Raw genomic sequence first — 17,543 nt, 5'->3', positions numbered from 1 at the left:
CCAGGTTTTCAATGTCTTAGAAAATAGAGGAGGAGAGGGGAGTTGCACTGCTAGAGAGAAAGAGGGCATCCATTAGTCTTGCGAGACCATGGATCTGCGCCTGCAAAGTCTTCACTCTCCAGGGCGCAGGCCTGGGCAAGGTTGTACGGAAGACCAGCAGTTGCCCATGCTGCAAGTCTCCCCTCTCCATGACACCAATGTTGTCCAAGGGAAGGGCATTAGGACCCATACAGCTTGGCACCAGTGTCGTCGCAGAGCAGTGTGTGGTTAAGTGCCTTGCTCAAGGACACAACATGTTGCCTTGGCTGGGGCTCGAATTCACGACCTTCAGGTCGCTAGTCCAATACCCTAACCATTTGGCCACGTGCCCACACTGCTAATCAGGGACAATATTACAACTGCACTTAGTGGAGTTAATGAAGGAGTTAGATGCTGAGTCCATTTGGTTGGATTTCAGCAGTAGGAGGGGTGCAATCACACTGATGGGATTGTACTGCAGACCAATGTTCCCTCTAGCGTGTGTATGCACACACCTTTTGCTACAAGCACTCCTTTTGCTACTGTTGTCACTAACAACTGTAGGTCTCCTTTTTTTCAGCTTTCACGGGGGAGAAGACAAGGTTGTCCATTAAGTCGTTTGTTCTTTAATTTAATATTAGAACCCCTTGCTATTGCTCTTCGTGAAGCTAAAAATATTCATGGGATTTTTGTGAATGAGACCATTCATAAGATTTCTCTTCATGCTGACGATTTATTGGTTTATATATCTAATCCCAATGACGGCGTTTTTTTTAGCAGGCTTTCTTATTTTTACGAGGCCGAGTTGCTAGCTCGATGCTCAACTCAGCACGGACGGAAAGTGCGCAAGGGAGCCAGCTGGATTCGAACTCGGGAGCCTTTGCTTCGAAGTGCAGCGCTGAAGCCACTACGCCGCCAGCCGGCTCAAAGGAACTTAAACTGCAGCGAAAGGTTGTCACCTTCTACTCATTGGCACAATAAATATATTTCACGGGATTGTACACAATCACATTTCCTTTCCTGGTTTATGATGCGGACCAGGCTGACAAGGAGGGGTTTGTCATGATTTGTCTGCAGATTTTAGAACCGGCTTGTTTATACTGTTGTTATTGAATAAGTTAGTGATTCACTGGGTCACATTCCAAAGAAGCAAAGAGCATGAAGCACAAGAGAACTGCTAGTTAATTTAAAGCAGAATGGCTTATTATCCTTCGAACAGCTTCAGGTTTACTTCCATGTAAAAATTCCATGCACGCATGTTGTCACTGGGCAAAAAATTGCACAGCACAAGATTTTTGTGCACACTGGTCATTACAAGTTCGAGGAAATATTGCTGCAGACCCCCTAATAGTCACTGGGACATTGATGAGCAGAGAAGTAATCAGATTAAGTAAAAATAATTGGGTTGTTGTCATAGGGGATTTCAACTTCCAAGTCAAGTCAAGTCAAGTCACTTTTTATTGTCATTTCAACCATAACTGCTGGTACAGAACACAGTAAAAACGAGACAACGTTTTACATGAAACAATACAAAAACTACACTGAACTACGTAAGAAAAAACACAAAAACTACACTAGACTACAGACTTATCCAGGACTGCATAAAGTGCACAAAACAGTGCAGACACTGCAATAAATAATAATAAATAATAAACAAGACAATAGGCACAGTAGAGGGCAGTAGGTTGGTGTCAGTCCAGGCTCTGGGTATTGAGAAGTCTGATGGCTTGGGGGCAGAAACTGTTACATAGTCTGGTCGTGACAGCCCGAATGCTTCGGTGCCTTTTTCCAGATGGCAGGAGGGAGAGGAGTTTATATGAGGGGTGCGTGGGGTCCTTCATAATGCTGTTTGCTTTGCGGATGCAGCGTGTGGTGTAAATGTCTGTGATAGTGGGAAGAGAGACCCCGATTATCTTCTCAGCTGACCTCACTATCCGCTGCAGGATCTTGTGATCCGAGATGGTGCAATTTCCGAACCAGGCCGTGATGCAGCTGCTCAGGATGCTCTCAATACAACCTCTGTAGAATGTGGTGAGGATGGGGGGGTGGGAGGTGGACTAATATAAACTGGGAGTTCTTCGTGCAAGGAGTTTAGATGGGGCAAAATTTGCTAAATGTCTCCTGGAAGGGATTCCTTTTGATTATTGGGTACCCTCTGCTGCTTAGTTTAGACAGGAGACTGTTGCCAAACAGTTTCTCATGAGCATCAGTTGGGTGCATCTCTGTGGCTATTAGACTCTACACTGCGTCTAGAGCAAACAGATTGTGTCAATTATGTGTGTTTGCATTCAAGGAGCAGGAATTTTTGTCACTGATACTCGGTGAGAAATAAGCAGTAAGACAATTCAGAACTGATTTGTTCATGGCAGTGTCAAGCATTCAGGCTTGGAGATGCCGGAAACAGCCACGAGTGGAAACGAAATGATTTCGCTACATCAACAAGTTAGGCACTACGAAGAATGTGAAGTTGACTATAAGGTTAAGACTGTAAGACCATAAGATATAGGAGCAGAATTAGGCCATTCAGCCCATCGAGTCTGTTCCACCATTTCATCATGGCTGATCCATTTTTCTCTCAACCCCAATCTCCTGTCTTCTCCCCGTAACCCTTCATGCCCTGACTAATCAAGAATCTATCAACCTCTTCCTTAAATATATCCAATGACTTGTCCACCACAGCTGCCTGTGGCAACAAATTCCACAGATTCACCACTCTCTGGCTGAAGAAATTCCTCCTTATCTCCATACTAACTGGATGTCCTTCTATTATAAGATTAGATTAGATTATGAGGACACGCAGTCCTCTTTTATTGTCATTTAGTAATGCATGCATTAAGAAATGATACAATATTCCTCTGGTGTGATATCACAGAAACACAGGACAGACCAAGACTGAAAAACTAACAAAAACCACATAATTATAACATATAGTTACAACAGTGCAACAATACCATAACTTGATGAAGAACAGGCCATGGGCACAGTAAAAAAGTTCAAAGTCTCTCGAAAGCCCCACATCTCACGCAGACGGGAGAAGGAAGAAAACTCTCCCTGCCATGCACAACCACAGTCCGACTCTGAGTCGTCCGAAAACTTCGAGCCTCCGACCAGCCCTCCGACACTGAGCACCGAGCACCACCTCTATCCGAATGATTTGACCTCAGCCTCGGACGCCAGCAGCGCAGGCAAAGCCGGGGATTTTGGGGCCTTCCCTCCGGAAGATTCTCGATCGCACAGTAACAACAGCAGTGAACCATGCATTTCAGAAATTTCTCCAGATGTTCCTCTGCTTCTCACGTCTGTCTTCATCAAATCAGAATTATCCACGGCCCCTATTTAACAGATACGATATAATTTCACCAGAGAGCTGCGTGCGCGTGGCGTGCTGCCATCTTCTCCTCCCGCCGATAGGAAAACCTCACCATAAGAAACATCCTCTCTAAATCCACTCTTTTGAGGCCTTTCAACAGTCAATAGGTTTCAATGAGATTCCTCTCCGCCCATTCTTCTGAATTCCAGTGAGTGCAGGCCCAGAGATGTCAATCGGGCCTGATATGGTAACACTTTTACTCCAGGAATCATTCTCATGAATCTCCTCTGAACCTTCTCCACTGTCAGCACATCCTTTCTTAAATAAGGGGCCTAAATATGTTCACAATATCTCAACTGAGGCTTTTCCAGCGCCTTACAAAGCCTCAACATTACATCCTTGCTTTTATATTTTCATCCCCGCGAAATTAATGCTAGCATTGCATTGCCTTTCTCACCACCAGCTCAACCTGCAAATTAGCCTTTAAGGAATGGAGCACGAGGACTCTCAAGTCCCTTTGACCCTTGGATTTTTTGAATGTTCTCTCCATTTAGAAAATAGTCCATTCTCTCATTTCTTCTGTCAAAGTGTATGACCATACACTCCCAGCATTGTATTCCACCCGCCACTTCTTTGCCCATTCGCCTAACTTATCTAAGTCCTTCTGCAGCCTCTCAGCTTCCTCAACACTACATACCCCTCCACTTATCTTTGTATCTTTCTGCAAACTTGGCCAGAGAGCCAATTCCATCATCCAAATAAGCAGTCCCAACACAAACCCCTGTAGAACACCACTAGTCACCAGTAGCCAACCAGAAAATGATCCCCTTATTCCCACTCTTTGCCTCCTGCCAATCAGCCACTGCTTTATCCATGCTAGAATCTTTCCTGTAATACAATGGGCTCATAGCTTGTTAAACATGGCACCTTGTCAAAGGCCTTCTGAAAATCCAAGTACACAGCATCCACTGAGCCTCCTTTGTCTATCCTGCTTGTTATTTCTTTAAAGAATTCCAACAGAGTTGTCAGGCAAGATTTGCCCTTAAGGGACAAATGCTGACTTCAGCCTATTTTATCGTGTGCCTCTAAGTATCCCAAAACCACATCCTTAACAATCGACTCCAACAACTTCCCAACCACCGAGGTCAGACTAATTGGCCTATAGTTTCCTTTCTTCTGCCTCTCTCCCTTCTTGAAGAGTGGAGTGACATTTGCAATTTTCCAGTCGTCTGGAACCAAGCCAGAATCTATTGATTCTTGAAAGATCATTATCTATTATCATCATTAGATCATCTTGAATGTTACTATAAAAATGAAGATTTGGACAATGCAGTTGTCTAAAGCATTGTGTGAAGGCAGTCCATTTTCTGTACTAGTGTTGGCGCTGATTTTGTTCATTTACAGTCAATCAAAGGAACATGGCAGATGAATTCTTCTGTCGATAACTATTAGAACTAATACTCAGTTTTATTGTACTATAGAGGTATTGACAGTTTTCTAATTTGTTCTGTATTTCATTTAAATACGTAAAGAATTTATGTAGGGACTGCAGTGGTTCAAGACGGCAGCTCATCACCATCTTCTCGAGGGCAACTAGGGATGAGCAATAAATGCTGGCTTAGTTGGCGATGCCCACATCCCATAAATGAATGAATAAATTGCTACCCGGTTATAAAGAAGGCAAGACAGCGGCTATATTTCATTAGGAGTTTGAAGAGATTTGGCATGTCAACAAATAAACTGAAAATTTTCTATAGCTGTACCATGGAGAGCATTCTGACAGGCTGCATCACTTGTCTGGTATGGGGGGGGGGGGGGTCTACCGCGGAGGACCGAAACAAGCTGCAGAGAGTTGTAAATTTAATTGGCTTCATCTTGGGTACAAGCCTACAAAATGCCCCAGGACATCTTCAAGGAGTGGTGTCTCAGAAAGGCAGCATCCATCATTAAGGACTTCCAGCATGCCCTTTTCTCACTGTTACCATCAGGTAGGAGGTACAGAAGCCTGAAGGCACACACTCAGCGATTCAGGAACAGCTTCTTCCCCTCTGCCATCTGATTCCTAAATGAACATTGGACACTGCATTATTTTTTTTTAAATATATAGTATTTCCGTTTTTTACGCGATTTTTAATCTATTGAATATATGTATACTGTAATTGATTTACTTATTTATTTATTATTATTATTTTATTTTGTTTTTTTCTTTTATATTATGTATTGTATTGAACTGCTGCTGCTAAGTTAACTAAGTTATCATGACACATGCCGATGATAAATAAACCTGATTCCGATTCTGATTCTGGTAGTTTGTCTTTTTTCTATCCCTTTTAACTATTTCCGTGAAACTTCGGCTAACTGGGGCAGCCGGTTAATTGGGCTAAAATTCACTGGTCCCAATGAACTAGAATCTAGTACATCTTAAGGTAATATATGGTAACTTATATATAATGTGATAATAAATGTATTTTGAACTTTAACCTCTTATGGTACATTAGTGTGATGAGCTATATGACCGAAGAAAGGATCAATATAATATAAAGTCAGACACAGCAAGCATAAGCCTCTTTAACTATTTGTTATAATTCTATAGTTATTGTATAGGATTCATTGAATAAATGTAGAAACAATTTCAAGCATTTCTTTGGAATAAGGATGGCCACAGAGGTGCATAAAGCTGTGAAGATCATAGAAAGGTTGAAGAAGAATGCTCAAGCTCTCTGGGATCTTCACAGCTCGGATAGACAGGATGCACAACCGCCTCCCTCCCCGTCGTCCTCAACGCAGGTGCCCCCCCCCACCCGAGACTGTATGCAGAGCCCGTTGCTGTACGCGCAGCTCACATGTGACTGCACAGCCAAACACCCGAGCAATCCTATCGTCAAGTTCGCCGGTGACGCGGCATTGTTGGGGCTCACCACCAGACGTCTCCACCAGAGAGGCGGTGGAAGAGCTTGAGGTCTAAACCTCTTCCTGAATGTCAACAGGCCAAAGGAGGTGGTTACCGATTTCAGGGGGGCTCGCAACACTCACACTCCCCTTTTACGTCGGCAGCACAGCTGTGCAAACTGCAAGGAATCTCTAACCTCCTGGGAGTCCACATCTCACACAACCTCTCAGCATTCCAGAACACATCCCACGCAGTCGAGAAAACTCACTGGCGCCTCTACTTCCTGAGGAAGCTGAAGGGAGCTGGACTGTACACATCCATGCTCACGCCATTCTACGTATGGACCGTAGAGAGCGTCCTGACAAGCCTTGCCACTGTTCGGCACAAAAACTGCACTGCGGCAGACGGAGAAGCTCTACAAAGGGTTGTGGGAACCACCCAGCACATCTCTGGCACCAGCCTACCCGCCATTTAGGCCGCATATACAGAAAGTGGCCAGTAACATCATGAAGGAGCCCACACACCCTGCTCATGGACTAGTTGTCCCACGCCCATCGGGGAGGAGGTTACACAGCCTCCAGAGCAGGACTCACCATCTCAAAAGCAGTTACTTTCCCCAAGCAGTAAGGCTGATCAGCACCTCCACCCACTAATTCCACCATTACTTTATTATTTCCTGTCAGACACCTATGTACAGCCCAGTGTCACTTCATGAGTTCTATGTATACGAGTTATCTTATGTATTTATATTTATTGTACGTTTTCATTATTATTATTATTATTGTGTCCTTTATCTTTTATGTTTTTTTCTGTGCTTTATTGGATCCAGAGTAACACTAATATCATTCTCCTCACACTGAAAATGACGTTGAACAATCTTGAACTTAAATTTGAGCCACTGGGAGAGGTTTGTGACCAGGAGATGTAGTGTAAATTTAAGTGAGTTACTAGAAGCATTCGAGGAGAATCAAAGAATTTCCTGGGCTTTGAACTCTGCCTGGAAGTGCCATGAAAACATTAAGTATCATCATGTTTGAAGTTTCTGTAAATGAAGTCTTGATGTGTCATTACACAATGTGCCTTTTTTGTGGTAAAGCAGAGCACTAAGATTGACTAACTATCTATTGATGTAAGTTCTACAGGCATTATTGAAGGTCTAATGTAGGACCGTAAGAACATAAGATATAGGAGCAGAATTAGGCCATTTGGCCCATCAAGTTTGCTCTGCCATTTCATCATGGCTGATCCAATTTTCTTCTCAGCCCCAATTTCCTGTGTTCACCTGTATCCCTTCATGCTCAGACTAATCAAGAATCTATCAACCTCTGCCTTAAATAGACATAAAAACTTAGCCTCCACAGCTGCCTGTGGCAAAGAATTCCACAGATTCACCACTCTCTGGCTAAAGAAATTCCTCCTCATCTCTGGTCTAAAAGGACACCCCTCTATTCCGAGGCTGTGCCCGCTGGTCTTTGACTCTTCATTTAGAAAATGGTTGCCCCTTCATTTCTTCTACCAAAGTGCATAACCATACACGTTCTGACACTGTATTCCATTTGCCATTTCTTTGCCCATTCTCCTAATCTGTCTAAGTTCTTCTGCAGCCTCTCTACTTCCTCAAAACTACCTGCCCCCCTCCACAGATCTTCATATCGTCTGCAAACTTTGCAACAAAGTCATTAATTCCATCACCCTAATCATTGACATATAACGTAAAAAGAATCGGTCCCGCACAGACCCCTGTGGAACACCACCAGTCACTGGCAGCCAGCAAGAAAAAGTTCCCTTTATTCCCACTCCTTCCCTCCTGCCAATCAGCCACTGTTTTATCCATGCTAGAATCTTTCCTGTAATACCAGGGGCTTGTAGCTTGTTAAGCAGCCTCATGTGTGGCACCTTGTCCAAGGCCTTCTGAAAATCCAAGTACACAACATCAACCCATTCTTCTTTGTCTTTCCCACTAGTTATTTCTTGTAATTATGCCTATTATGTCATAGTGGAATAGTCACCAAAGGTACAGGCCAGAAATTCTCATTATACAGGCCAGGAGGTTTCCTTAACAGATCTCTAGCCGAGATCTCCTTTGCACAGTGGGTCATTGAAATCTGGAAAGCAATGTCTCAAAAGGTGATAGAAGGTTCACTTGTGTCAAAAGTGAGTTAGAAAAATACGAGGTTTAAAACTCAGCAGCACCGCCGGGAGAGGGCAGGAGAGCGTAACTAGTAAGAAGCAGAGTAGGCTGTATATTTTCTGTGCTACCTGATTTCACAAAGGGGAAATTACAGGGGAATGCCGGTCAAGCAGCATTGGGTGGGCAGAAGGGTTCCTCTTAATGACTCTTGGAGCAACCATGGAAAGAGAACTAGGGAAAATTACAAGCTGAAGACCTTTGGTGCAAACTGGAGTAATGGATTCCAGCCTTTTCCCCAATGACATTTGCTACCAATCTGGCCTATTGTTTTCTGATTGCCTTTTTCTTCATCATCTTATCATCACAGCACTAAGCAGTATTACACCCATATTGTACTGTCTCGGTACTTTTATATTTGTGTGTTGTAGAACTTTTTTTATTCACAGTTATTTTGTAAATAACACTATTCTTTGCATTTCTGGTCAGATGCTAAATGCATTTCATTGGCTTTGTATCTGTACTCGGCACAATGACAATAAAGTTGAATCTAATCTAATCTAATTATTATTCTTTCTCAGCTCAAAGCTGGTAAAACTGAGGCACAGGCATAGCGAAGCACGCTGATTTTGTTAATTGCTAGGAACTTTTGTACTATTCTAGTAGTGTTTAGAACTGTGGCTTTCTGGAGATTTACATAGATATTGCTGCATAGCCCTAGTTGTTTAATGTTAGTACTTGGTGCTTTTGGAATGATACCAGTTGTAGAATTCACTATTGGGACAATGAACTCCCTGCTCATGTTCCAAAATCTTTCAATTTTCTCTTTTAATTCAGCATATCTGTGGTGTTTTCCCTTATTGATTTTGGTTAGTTATGTGTGTTTGGAGCGGCTATATCTATTAAATAAGTTTTTCTTGCTTGTTTATCCTGTATTATGATATCTATATAGTTATTATGGATTGTCCTATCTGTAATAACTGATCGGTTATCATATAAATTGTGGTATTCTGACTCTAAATCTGGATCAGGCTTGTATTTATAGTCGCCTGGATTTCATTTATGAGTTTGTATTTTAAAACAAGATTTTGATGAATGATGTTTGCCACTGATTGTCCCTGTGTAAGTAATCAGATTGAGTTAAACTGCTACAGGATCCTGTAATGTGTTGGATCGTTTCTGTTTTTTTTCTTGGCATTTTCTATATTTTTCATCTAGAATTTGTTGGTCTTTTTTATGTATGTTTAATTTTTTTTGTGTTACCCACTTGGCCCTGTATTGCCAGAAGGAACCCTTCTGTTTCTGGGAAGAGATCTCCAACTCTGAGCCAGGCATTTGACGCTTCCTTGTCGACGCCTACCCTGCCCTTCCATGAAGGGTCATGCTCTTCCATTGTAAACTTTTTCCTTAATAGTTATAATGTCTTCCGGTTCCAAGGTTGTTAAGCTGAGGAGTGGTAGTGGGGACAAGCTCCCACTACATAAAAGTGCTCCTCACAGCATGCGCCTCAAATAGCCTCTGACAACCAAGTCCAACTCCTGGCCTTCTCGTGTGGCTTAGCCTCTATGCCTGGCAGAACTGTTTCTACTGACAGGAGAAGGGGCGAAGGCGGGTCCTGGCGCCTTAAAACCAGTGCTTCGGGTAGATGGAGCTCATCAGCCTGGGAAGGCAGTCCATCTAAGAGAGGGAAAGCTCTGATCTCAAACCCCCACTGCCTTGCGGCCATACCCAGTCATGGGAAAGGCTTCGGGAGTAAACCCTGAGGACAAATCCGGAGCTGGAATCCCTAAGGCAGTCCGACATTGCCTTCAACCTCGTTCTGGCAACTCCTGCGAAGACACTGGTGCCAAGCTGTATCGGCCCTTGCCCTTCCCTTGGACAACATCGGTGGCGTGGAGAGGGGAGACTTGCTGCATGGGCAACTGCCGGACTTCCATACAACCTTGCCCAGGCTTGCCCTGGAACCAGGTGCAGATCCATGGTCTTGCGAGACTAACGGATGCCACCACATAATGTCTTCATTATTATTATTATTATTATTATTGAAAGAGAGCAGAGAAAATGTTCAGAGATAGTGCCAGAACTTGAGAACCTGAGTTACAGGGATAGGTTGAATAGGTTAGGACTTTATCCCCTGGAGCGCTGGAGAATGAACGAAAATCTTACAGAGCTACATAGAATATTGAGGGTACAGATAAAATGAACGCTTACAGGCTTTTTCCCCTCACGTTGGGTAAAACTAGTACCAGAGGTCATAGGTCATAGAGTGAAAGATGAAACAATTAAGAGGATTCTGTGACACCAAGTTCGGATATGGTCTAAGTGCAGAGCGAGAGACACTGAAGTGGGTCAATAGTTCACAGACTTTAATGCAAACAGAGTTAAAGGGAAAAGAAAACAGTAAGTGCTCGGCCAAACAGGGCTGTTAACTAAATGTCTCAAATGGAAAATGAAGTCTATCACTGCGGCTGAAAGGAATAACTAAATATAAAACGAATACCGCTAATCTTCAGAGTCAGTTGACTCGACAGTCCAGTTTCTCAGACAAGGCCAAATGCAAGCAAGCAGCAAAGCATTGCTGTGCTGGGTTCAAGTCTCAACAAGCACTATGACGGAAAGAATGGAGTTAAATACTATCACAATGAAATAATAATTAGCTGGCACGTGCATATTCACGAGCGCAATTGCTGTATCTGCTGCGCTGCCCAATCCGTGGCTGTGCCAATCTGTGGCTGTGCCAATCTGAGGGGGATCTTCACTCAGAGGTTGATGTGAGCTGCCAGCGGGAGAGGTAGAGGTGGGATCAATTAAAAGAAGTTTGAAAGGGTAGGTGGGAAAACCAAGCTGGCGTGAGCTAGACGAGCCAAAGGGTCTGTTTCTGTGCAGTAGCGCTCTACGAGTACCAAAGTACAGTGAAAAACTTGTCTAGTATAATGCCCATCAAATCAATTCTGTATCCAGCACATTCAGGTAGTACAAGCTAAAACAATAACTTGTTTTAACAATAACTGAGTTCGGGATAAAGTGTTACGGCAAAGAGAAAGTGCAGTGCGGGTAGACAGTAGGTGCAAGGTCACAGTGAAGTAGATTCTGAGGTCAAGAGTCTACCTTATCATACAAAGGACCATTCAATACTCTTATAAGAGTGGGATAGAAGCTGTCCTTGACATTTCCCCTCTTTTCATTAATAATCTGAAACCAATCTATCCACTTCCTTTCCAGCCACTTCCAGGTTATAGAGGCCATCACTTCCAGAGAATGACAATCGTTAGCCACGTTAATTAGTGTAATATTTTTTCACTAGTGATAGAGATTGCTTTAAGTCCCTCCCTTCTATAACTGCTTGATTATCTGTTGTCACTGGGATGCTTTTAACATCTGCCATGCATACAAATCTCAAATAATTACTTAGAATGTTGACTCTGACCTCTCTCGACCCTTTTGATTTTTCACAGAACATTAAGTGTTTCTGATAGGATTATCAAAGAAGGGCAGGGGGTCAAAACAGTCTCATGCAGTTGAGGTGGAAGATCTAGCATTTTCTTACTAACCGGTATCTCTGGTTGCCTGATTTACTGTTAAGATAAACATTATAGATTCTTTTCTGTTCTAGTCATTGGACACGGAAAAAAATAGCAGCCTGGAAAATAACAGACGTGAAGGTTAATATATGGGCTCTGCTGCCAGGAAGACAAAAAAAAACCTTTATATTAACCCTTCTTTATCTGTGATATGTTCTCCTATTTGTTAGTACAATAGTGTAACAATACGAGGAGTGATTGATAAGTTTGTGGCCTAAGGTAGAAGGAGTCAATTTTAAAAAAACTTAGCACATTTATTTTTCCTACATTTACACACTTAGTCCAGCCATCGTGGAGCATACCGATCCCTTCTTTGTAGAAGTTGGCGTCTTGGACCTCCACAAAGTGGTCCACACAGCAGGGGTGATTGATAAGTTGGTGGCCTAAGGGAGAAGGAGATGAGTTATTAACTCAATCTTTCTGCATAATCACTCAAAGAGTTGAACTGCACGTGCATGCAACGAGAGCTGTATAACTCACCTCCTTCTACCTTAGGCCACAAACTTATCAATCACCCCTGCTGTGGACCACTTCTACAAAGAAAGGATCCGTATGCTCCACGACTGCTGGACTAAGTGTGTACATGTAGGAGGGGGCTATGTTGAAAAATAAATGTGCCATGTTTTCTAAAATTGACTCATTCTAACAAGTGTCCTTGTTCATCAGTCACTGAAAGTAAGCATACAGGTGCAGCAGGGAGTGAAGAAAGCTAATGGCATGTAGGCCTTCATAACAAGACGAGTTGAGTATACGAGCAAAGAGGTCCTTCTGCAGTTGTACAAGGCCCTGGTGAGACCACACCTGGAGTATTGTGTGAAGTTTTGGTCTCCAAATTTGAGGAAGGACATTCTTGCAATGAAGGGAGTGCAGCGTAAGTGCACTGGGTTAATTACAGGGATGGCGAGAATGTCATATGTTGAAAGATTGGAGCAACTGGGCTTGTATACACTGGAATTTAGAAGGATGAGAGGGGATCTGATTGAAACATAGAAGAATATTAAGGGATTGGACACGCTAGAGGAAGGAAAGATGTTCTCGATGTTGGGGGAGTCCAGAATCAAAGGCCATAGTTTAAGAATAAGGGGTAGATCATTTAGAACGGAGTTGAGGAAAAACTTTTTCACACAGAGGGTTGTGGATCTGTGGAATGCTCTGCCTCAGAAGGCAGTGGAGGCCAATTCTCTGGATTCTTTCAAGAAAGAGTTAGATAGAGCTCTTAAAGATAGCGGAGTCAAGGGATATGGGGAGAAGGTAGGAAAAGGGTACTGATTGTGGATGATCAGCTATGATCACAGTGAATGGCAGTGCTGGCTCGAAGGGCCGAATGGCCTACTCCTGCACCTATTGTCTATTGTCTACCTTAGGCCACAAACTTATCAATCACCCCTCTTATGTCTATGTAACAGTAAACAGATTTAGATTCACTTGCAACAAACACAAATTGCTGGAGGAACTCAGCTGATCAGGCAGCATCTATGGAAGAGAGTGACGTTTCGAGCCAAGCTCCTTCTTCAAGACTGGAAAGGAAAGGGGGACGAAGCCAGAATAGAAAGGTGGGTGGAGGGAAGGAGGATAGCTGTAAGGTGATGGCTGGAGCCAGGTGGGCTGGAAAGGTAAAGGGCTGGAGAAGAAGGAATCTGAAAGGAGAGAATCAGAATCAGAATCAGGTTTATTGTCCCCGGAATGTGACGTGAAATTTGTTAACTTAGCAACAGTGGTTCAATGCAATACTGTACATAATATAGAAAAAAAAAATAATAATAAATAAATAAATAAATAAATTACAGTATATGTATATTGAATAGATTAAAAATCGTGCAAAAAACAGAAATACTATATATTAAAAAAAAGCGAAGGAGTGTCCAAGGGTTCAATGTCCACTTAGGAATCTGGCAGCAGAGGGGAAGAAGCTGTTCCTGAATCGCTGAGTGTGTGCCTTCAGGCTCCTGTATCTCCTACCTGATGGTAACAGTGAGAAAAAGGAATGCCCTGGGTACTAGGGGTCCCTAATAATGGACGCTGCTTTTCTGAGACACTGCTTCTTGAGATGTCCTGGGTACTCTGTAGGCTAGTACCCGAGATGGAGCCGACTAAATTTACAACCCTCTGCAGCTTCTTTTGGTCCTGTGCAGTAGCCCCTCCATACCAGACAGTGATGCAGCCTGTCAGAATGCTCTCCACGGTTCATCTATAGAAGTTTTTGAGTGTATTTGTTGACATACCAAATCTCTCAAGAAGTGGACCTAAGGAGAAAGGGAAGGAGGAGGGGACCCAGGGGGAAGATTCACTTATTTGTCACATATATATTGGTAGGTATGATACTGCGGGCATCGCTGAGTTAGACAATAGACAATAGACAATAGGTGCAGGAGTAGGCTATTCGGCCCTTCGAGTCAGCACCGCCATTCTCTGTGATCATGGCTGATCACCCACAATCAGTATCCAGTTCCTGCCTTATCCCCATAACCTTTGATTCCGCTTTCTTTAAGAGCTCTATCCATCTCTTTCTTGAAAGCATCCAGAGATTTGGCCTCCACAGCCTTCTGGGGCAGAGCATTCCATATATCCACCACTCTCTGGGTGAAAAAGTTGTGGCTGAAAGAAATTATGGTTGGGAACTTAACACCCAAGGATACACATTGTATTGCATGGACAGGCAGGTAGACAGAGGGGGTGGGGTGGTTCTGTTGGTAAAAGATAAAAATCAAATCTTGAGAAATGAGGTGACATAGGATCAGAAGGTGTCGAATCCATGTGGGTAGAGTTAAGAAACTGCAAGGGTAAGAAGACCCTGATGGGAGTTATATACAGACCCCCAAACAGTAGAAGAGGTGTGCTCTACAACTTACAAATGGGAGATAGAAAATGCATGTCAAAAGGGCAATGTTAAGATAGTCACGGGGGATTTTGACATGCAGATAGATTGGAAAAACCAGGTTGGTGCTGGATCCCAAGAGAGGGAACTTGTAAAATGTCTATAAGATGGCTTTTTAGAGCAGCTTGTGGTTCAGCCCATTATGAGAAAGGCTATTCTGGACTGGGTGTTCGTAAGGAACTGGATTTGATTAGAGAACTTTAAAGGGATCCTCAGGGGAAAGTGATCAAAATGTGATAGAATTCACCCTGCAATTTGAGAAGGAGAAGCTAAAGTCAGGCATATCAATATTACAGTGGAATAAAGGGAATTACAGAAGCATGGGAGAGGAGCTAACCAAGATTGATTGGAAGGGAACACTAGCAGGGATGACAGCAGAGTAGCAAAGGCTAGAGTTTATTGGAGCTATTTGAAAGGTGCAAGATAGATACATCCCAAAGAAATAGTATTCTAAAGACAGAATGATGCAACTGTGACTGACAAGGGGAATCAAAGGCAACATAAAAGCAAAAGAGAGGGCATATAATAAAGGAAAAATTAGTGGGAAGTTAGAGGATTTGGAAGCTTTTAAAAAGTAACAGAAAAGCCATAAGAAAAGAAAAATATTAAGGTAAGCCGGCCAATGATATCAAAGAGGATATATGAAAAGCCTGCAGAGGGACTTGGACCAGCTGGAAAAATGGGCTAAAAAATGGCAGATGGAGTTTAATACTGACAAGTGTGAGGTATTGCACGTTGGAAGGACAAACCAACATTGAACATACAGGGTTAATGGTAAAGCACTGAGGAGTGCAGTGGAACAGAGGGATCTGGGAATACAGATACAAAATTCCCTAAAAGTGGCGTCACAGGTAGATAGGGTCGTAAAGAGAGCTTTTGGTACATTGGCCTTTATTAATCAAAGTATTGAGTATAAGAGCTAGAATGTTATGGTGAGATTGTATAAGGCATTGGTGAGGCCGAATCTGGAGTATTGTGTTCAGTTTTGGTCACCAAATTACAGGAAGGATATAAATAAGGTTGAAAGAGTGCAGAGAAGGTTTACAAGGATGTTGCCAGGACTTGAGAAACTCAGTTACAGAGGAAGGTTGAATAGGTTGGGACTTTATTCCTTGGAGCGTAGAAGAATGAGGGGAGATTTGATAGAGGTATATAAAATGATGATGGGTATAGATAGAGTGAATGCAAGCAGGCTTTTTCCACTGAGGCAAGCGGAGAAAAAAACCAGAGGACATGGGTTAAGGGTGAGGGGGGGAAAGTTTAAAGGGAACATTGGGGGGGCTTCTTCACACAGAGAGTGGTGGGAGTATGGAATGAGCTGCCAGACGAGGTAGTAAATACGGGTTCTTTTTTAACATTTAAGAATAAATTGGACAGATACATGGATGGGAGGTGTATGGAGGGATATGGTCCGTGTGCAGGTCAGTGGGACTAGGTAGAAAATGGTTCGGCACAGCCAGGGAGGGCCAAAAGGCCTGTTTCTGTGCTGTAGTTTCTATGGTTTCTATGGTTAAAAGGTTTTTTTCAGATATTTAAAGAGTAAAAGAGAGGTGAGAGTAGATATCAGACCACTGGAAAATGACGCTGGTGGATGAACTAAACATGTACTTTGCACTTGACTTCACTGTGGATGCACTAGCAGTATGCTGGAAGTTCAAGCGTGTCAGGGGGCAGAAGTGGGTTCAGATCCGATTACTAGGGAGAATGTGCTTGGGAAGCTGAAAGGTCTAAAGGTACATAAGTCACCTGGACCATATGGTCTACACCCCAGGGTTCTGAAAGAGGTAGCTAAAGAGATTGTGGAGGCATTACTGTCGTCATGAACGTTTAAGAATCACTAGCTTCCGGCACGACTCTGGAGGACTGGAAAATTGCAAATATCACTCCACTGTTTGAGAAGGGAGGGAGGCAGAAGAAAGGAAACAATAGGCCAGTTAGCCTGACCTCAGTGGTTGGGAAGATGTTGGAGTTGATTGTTGGGTATAAGGTTCCAGGGTACTTGGAGGCACCTAGTAAAATAGGCCAAAGTCAGCACTGCTTCCTTAAGGGAAATTCTTGCCTAGCAAATCTGTTGGAATTCTTTGAGGTAATAACAAGCAGGATAGAGAATTGGTGGATGTTGTGTATTTGGATTTTCAGGAGGCCTTTGACAAGGTGCCGCACATGAGGCTACTTAACAAGATAAGAGCCCATGGTGTTACAGGAAAGATATAGCCATGCATAGAGCACTGGACAACTGAGGGGCGCAAAGAGTGTGAATAAAAGGGGCCGATAACTAGTCGTGTTCCGCAGGCGTTGGTGTTGGGACCATTTCTCTTTATGTTATATGCCAGAATTAATGACTTTGTGGCCAGGTTTGTGGACAATATGAGGATAGATGGAGGGGCAGGTTGTGCTGGGGAAACAGGGAGACTGCAGAAGGACTTGGACAGGTTGGGAGAATGGACAAAGATGTGGCAGGTGGAATACAGTGTCAGGAAGAGATTGGTCGAGCACTTTGGTCGAAGGAATAAAAGAGTAGACAATTTTCTAAATGGGAAGAAAATTCAAAAATCTGAGGTGCAAAGAGACGTGGAAGTCCTTGTGCAGGATTCCCCAAAGGCTAACTTGCAGGTTAAATCAGTGGTGAGGAAGGCAAATACAATGTTAGCATTCATTTTGAGAGGACTAGAATATAAAAAACAAGGATGTAATGCTAAGGCTTTATAAGACACTGATAAGGGCTCACTTGGAATATTGAG

Source organism: Mobula birostris, chromosome 29, assembly GCF_030028105.1.
Source record: "Mobula birostris isolate sMobBir1 chromosome 29, sMobBir1.hap1, whole genome shotgun sequence".
NCBI classification, from domain to species: domain Eukaryota; kingdom Metazoa; phylum Chordata; class Chondrichthyes; order Myliobatiformes; family Myliobatidae; genus Mobula; species Mobula birostris.
The sequence above is the reverse complement of the archived record's forward strand: the minus strand, read 5'-3'. Positions refer to the sequence as shown.